Raw genomic sequence first — 6,088 nt, 5'->3', positions numbered from 1 at the left:
CTCACATCATGTACTCAGTTTTAGTTCTACTAAGTTTAAAACCTTTCGATTCCAAGGTTTTTCTCCATAGTTCTAACTTCCTATTGACCCCCGTTCGACTATCATCGATTAGGACCACATCATCCGCAAAGAGCATACACCATGGGATATCTCCTTGTATATCCCTTGTGACCTCATCCATCACCAAATCAAATAGATAAGGGCTCAAAGTTGAACCTTGGTGTAGTCCTATTTTAATTGGAAAGTCATCAGTATCGCCATCTCTTGTTCGAACACTTGTCACAACATTATCGTACATGTCCTTGATGAGGGTAATGTACTTTGCTGGGACTTTGTGTTTCTCCAAGGCTCACCACATGACGTGTTGTGGTATCTTATCACAGGCCTTCTCCAAGTCTGTGAACACCATATGTAGGTCCTTCTTTTGCTCCTTGTATCTCTCCATGAGTTGTCGTGCCAAGAAGATGGCTTCCATAGTCGACCTCCCAGGCATGAAGCCAAACTGATTTTTGGTCACACTTGTCATTCGTCTTAAACGGTGCTCAATGACTCTCTCCCAAAGCTTCATTGTATGGCTCATAAGCTTAATTCCACGGTAGTTAGTACAACTCTGAACATCCCCTTTGTTCTTAAAGATTGGTACTAATATACCGCGTCTCCATTCTTCTGGCATCTTGTTTGTCCGAAAAATGAAGTTGAAGAGATTAGTTAGCCATACTATCGCTATCTCTCCGAGGCGTCTCCACACCTCAATGGGGATACAATCAGGTCACATTGCCTTGCCTCCCTTCATCCTTGTCAACGCCTCCTTGACCTCAGACTCCTGGATTCGCCGCACAAAATGCCTACTGGTATCATTAAAGGAGTTGTCTAGTTTAATGGTAGAGCTCTCAGTCTCCCCATTGAATACCCTGTCGAAGTACTCCCGCCATCTATGCTTAATCTTCTTATCCTTCACCACGAGCTGATCTGCTCAGTCCTTGATGCATTTGACTTGGTCAACATCCCTCGTCTTCCTCTCTCGGATCTTGGCCATCCTATAGATGTCCTTTTCGCCTTCCTTCGTGGCTAACCGCTGGTAGAGGTCCTCATACGCCTGACCCCTTGCTTCACTCACAGTTCGCTTTGCGGCCTTCTTTGCCATCATGTACTTCTTCATGTTGTCTGCACTCCTATCCAGGTACAGGCGTCTGAAATAATCTTTCTTCTCCTTAATAGCCTTCTGGACATCAGTGTTCCACCACCAGGTATCCATAACTTCGCTTCTACTTCCCCTGGACACTCCAAAGTCCTCTAAGGCCACCTTATGAATACATGTCGTCATCTTCATCCACATGTTGTCCGCATCACCTCCTTCCTCCCAAGGGCCCTCCTTAATGACCCTCTCCTTGAACGTCTGAGCTACCTTCCCCTTGAGCTTCCACCACTTCGTTCTAGCGAATTTCACACGCTTATCCCGCTAGACACGAAGTCGAAAGCGGAAGTCAGCCACCACAAGCTTATGCTGATGGACAACACTCTCTCCAGATATCACCTTACAATCTAGGCACGCACTCATGTCTTCTCTCCTTGAGAGGATGAAGTCAATCTGGCTACTGTGGTGGCCACTACTATTTAAAGAGGGTGTTAGCTACGATTATGTCGTAGGCTAAAGAAAAGCTTAGGACATCCTCCCCTTCTTGATATCCTTTAAAACCTATGTTAGATGTACTCATGTGGCCATTAAGGTCTCCTCCTATGAAGAGATTTTCGCCACTGGGTACACCCCTAACCAAGTCCTCTAGGCCTTCCCGGAACTCCCTCTTGGTGTTTTCATTGTGGCCTATTTGCGGGGCATAAGCGCTAATAACATTGAGAACTAAGTCCCCAACTACCAGCTTGACCAGGACAATCCGGTCCCCACATCTCTTGACGTCTACCACTCCAAATTTGAGGCTCTTGTTGACCAAGATGCCTACTCCATTTCTGTTTGGAGCCGTTCCCGTATACCACAACTTGAAGCCGGTATCCTCTACTTCCTTTGCCTTCTGTCTCCTCCACTTGGTCTCCTGGACGCAAAGGATATCAACACCTCTCCTCACCGCTGTATCAACTAGCTCCCGAAGCTTACCTGTTAGGGACCCTACGTTCCAGCTACCTAAGCGAAACCTGAGAACCGAAAAAACGCTCTGCTCCCCACGCATCGCCCCCTCCTAGCGACCGAGGGGGCGAAACCCTAGGCTGCCACCGCTCCCCCCTCCATTCTTCTCCTCCCATCGCTCCAGGAGGCGCCGCTGGGCTAAGCCCGACACACTGGTGAAGGGGGCGGTGGGGATCTGGGCTCTTGGCTCCGCGCGCGGTGGGTAGGAGGACAAACGCCGCGCCGGGCTCGAAATGGCCGATGCGGCTGCTCGGTGGTGCCCCCGCTCTGATGGCTTCAGAGATAGGAGGGGGGTTGTGATAGGCTTACCGAGCCAACGTAAAAAATCCATCCACTCTTATGGAGATGAAACCCAAAAGATTTCTCTCATGTACACACACTTTTTTGGGACTGCTCTACATTACACTTTGAGATTTTAAAACTATTTTTCTAGTTCTTTTTAAATTCATACGTGTCAAAAGTATCAAAACTATTAGATGCACTTCCTCCAATTCATAATAAGTGTCGAGGTAGTAGTTTATTTTCGGTCGTACCGCTGGTCCGGTTGTTTTTAAATTACATGCTTCTTTTTTTACTTAAACATAATTTTACCACATGTTTGGAATCTCACACGCAATAGTTTTTAAATTTAAACATCCATCTAATATGTATAAACATTTAATTGTTTATTAATAGGCATGATTTTCAAGTGAGATAGGGCCCATTTTTGTATTTTGCACAAGGCCCCAAATTTTAACGGCCCGGCCTTGAAACACATGAGGATGACCTCGCAGATAAACAAGATTCAGGATAGTGCTTTCTGTTTCAGATGCTTGGCTAGCTCTCAAGGCTCAAGCAGATGTTGCTTGTTCATTCAGAGATCAAAATCTTTCTTGTTTAAAAAGAGAAAAAAACACATACGATGCGTGGTGCGTCCCAGTTTGCAAAGCATTTCGCTTCACAAGAGGTAGAAGTGAACAACCACTGAACCACACTAGCAGACTATAGGTAGCTACTCAACATACCGAACGCCACGCCAACCAATTAACGAGTGAGTCTCCAGTCTCCACGGGAACAGAGAAGCAGCAACAATATGCTCTGCGCTCCGCCGCCAACGCTGCGTCCGTCGCCGCGTACGCGGCCGCACTTGCCCCCTCCGCCACGATGCTCCGGCAGCACACCGTCTTCGGCCTCCTCCGCCGGGAGCATCCGGCGCCAGGTGCTCCAGCCCGAGGGCCGCGCGAAGCTGGACCCGCGCTCCGACCGTGACTTCTACGCCTTCCCGCGGCTCGTCAAACACGTGGACGACGGCTTCCTCGCCACGCTCACCGACCTCTACCGCGAGCGGCTGCCGCCGGAGTCGGACGTGCTAGACCTCATGAGCTCCTGGGTCAGCCACCTGCCCCCGAGGTCCGGTTCCGCCGCGTCGTCGGCCACGGGCTCAACGCGCAGGAGCTGGCCAAGAACCCGCGCCTGGACTACTTCTTCGTCAACGACCTCAACAAGGAGCAGCGGCTCGAGCTGGAGTCCGCCTCCTTCGACGCCGTGCTCTGCACCGTCAGCGTCCAGTACCTGCAGTCGCCTGAAAAAGTACGCCTCTCGCCCCATCCATCGTGTTCTTATCTTCTTCTTCCCTCGACCACACAGACACAGTTGGTACAATTTTGCATGATTTTCTTGGAAGGTTTTCGCGGAGATCTACCGGGTGCTGAAGCCGGGAGGAGTATGCATCGTGAGCTTCAGCAACCGGATGTTCTACGAGAAGGCGATCGGCGCGTGGCGGGAGGGGTCCGCCTACAGCCGCGTCCAACTCGTGACGCAGTACTTCCAGTGCGTCGAAGGGTTCACGCAGCCGGAGGTGGTCAGGAGGCTGCCCCCCTCGGATGGGAAGTCGGGCTCGTCGCCGCTGGAAGCCCTGATGAGGTTGTTCGGGCAGGCGAACTCCGATCCGTTTTACGCGGTCATCTCCTACAGAAACTTCAAGCCCATCTGAAAAATTCGGTTCGTGGTGTAGCAATGCCAGGCGGAGAGAGAACATGAGCTGAAATTGGATATGTAATTCATAAATTCGAGTGGTCCACTTTGTGTTCTATGTACCTCCATTCCAAAAAAAAAGGCATATAATTCAAACAGTGTAAAGTTTAACCAAACTTACAGAATAAGCAATCGACATTTACATGACCTAGCAGACGTGATGTGATTTCCCGCATTTCGTTCCTGTCAGCCGCAACACGCAGATTGCTGGCCTGGCAACAATTTGTTGAAATTGAGGAATAGAGCATGCTTCGAAAATAAGTTGATTAACTCCCCCTGTAAACTAATTACTTATGTTGTCGTGTTTATGAAATATTGGGCAGGGTTCCATGGGGAGAAGGACGCTGCAGATGTCCGGGCTGGTGCAGATAACCTCATGCGGCTAGCGTCGACGGGAGGGGATGCTAAAATTGGGAATTCTGGCCCAAATCCTAGTCTTCGCCTGGAAGATAAGAAGCCTGAGGATGACATAGATGTTGGAGATATTGCCTGAGAAATGCGTTGGGGGAATTGCTTTTGGGATCCATTTAGATGTTGCATGTTTCATACTGTCTTGATGTCTGGTGATCCTTTTGCTGGTGGCTTGATCTCGGTGGGATTTCAGTTCCACGTGCCCTATAATAATACTTCTTAGTGTTAGTTTGGTTGCTGTTCGTTTGAACGTTAGCAGTAGGGCGGCACTTTCCCTTCTGTTTTTATGCTTTATGTAAACTACCTGAACATGGTTTCGTTATCTCGCCGATAATGAAATTTGATCCCCTGTTGGAAAAAAAAGCAGACGTGATGTGAAAGTATATTGCATGATGTGGAGTACCAATTTTGTATTATTGATGTTGATTTTTTTTCTGTAAGTTAGTTAAACGTTAAATTATTTTGACTTTTAGAAAACCTTATAGGCCTTGATTTTTCGAATGGAGGTAGTATATGTTTGGCACTGCTAAGGAGCTGAACTACTGTTCTGTTGTATCGTCATAATAGAACCACACTATACTAACCAAACACATACAGTACATCGATATGTTGATCTGAATCGGGTGCCGGGATCGTAGTCTCGACAGCTAGCCGCTCTATTTGTTCATATTCTCGAGTGTTGGATTATTACTCTGCCAAATTTGAAATATACATCCCCCGGTCGAGGTACGTAGGGGCATCTTAGAAACATCACCATATTACTACATGGGATATTTTCTGGAGAATATCTTCAGTATTGTTCTCAATACTGTTTGGCTCGTTTGGCCGGTTTTCGCTAGTTCAAAATTGTGTACTAGCTCTAGAGTCTAGGTTGGAAGTGTCAGAAAATGAACTAAGGAATTTCATGGTTTGAGCGGTTTTAGTTTTTGCACACCTTTATTGTAACACCCCAGGTTTCTAGGACACACAATGGTAGTTTTAGGAATTGTGCATTCATCTTAAAAGGCGAGGAATTTTTTCGCTTCTATTTAAAACACAAAGTGATCGAGATCATGACATAGTTTTGATGAACTAGGGTTTTAATCATAACCATGTGTGGTATAGAGATAATATTTATTGATATTTAGCAGAAAAGGAAAAAAACATGGAAAAGATAAAACAAGGATTCATTTGAATTCAAAACTAGAATTTGAATCTTGTATTAAAATTTGAATTCTATAACTCAGATTTCAAAGTGAAGAACTTATGCAATAGAGAAAACACATATTCACCGATAATGGACACAATACAGTGTCTTTACATAGATTTGAATAAAAAGAAGATTACAACATTGAATCTTTACAAATTTGAAACAAGGAAGTAAAACCTAAACTAAACCTACACAACATCTTCATTGGAGATGCTATGCTTCATCACCTGCACACACATAAAAAAATTAGAAGAGAGGGGTTAGGGTTAATTAAAATGTTGCGAGCACATTAATGGTGATGCAGTTCAATGTATGATCTTGATAGTTAGATTCTA

The 6,088-nt window shown here is 46.3% G+C and overlaps 1 pseudogene; it reads left to right on the top strand.

Moving 5' to 3' along the window:
• Positions 1 to 3,150: 3,150 nt before the first annotated feature.
• On the top strand, positions 3,151 to 4,239 carry LOC124678043 (annotated as a pseudogene).
• The last annotated feature ends 1,849 nt before the right edge of the window (positions 4,240 to 6,088 follow it).

This window comes from Lolium rigidum, chromosome 7 (assembly GCF_022539505.1).
Source record: "Lolium rigidum isolate FL_2022 chromosome 7, APGP_CSIRO_Lrig_0.1, whole genome shotgun sequence".
Lineage (NCBI taxonomy): Eukaryota > Viridiplantae > Streptophyta > Magnoliopsida > Poales > Poaceae > Lolium > Lolium rigidum.
The sequence above is the reverse complement of the archived record's forward strand: the minus strand, read 5'-3'. Positions and strand labels throughout refer to the sequence as shown.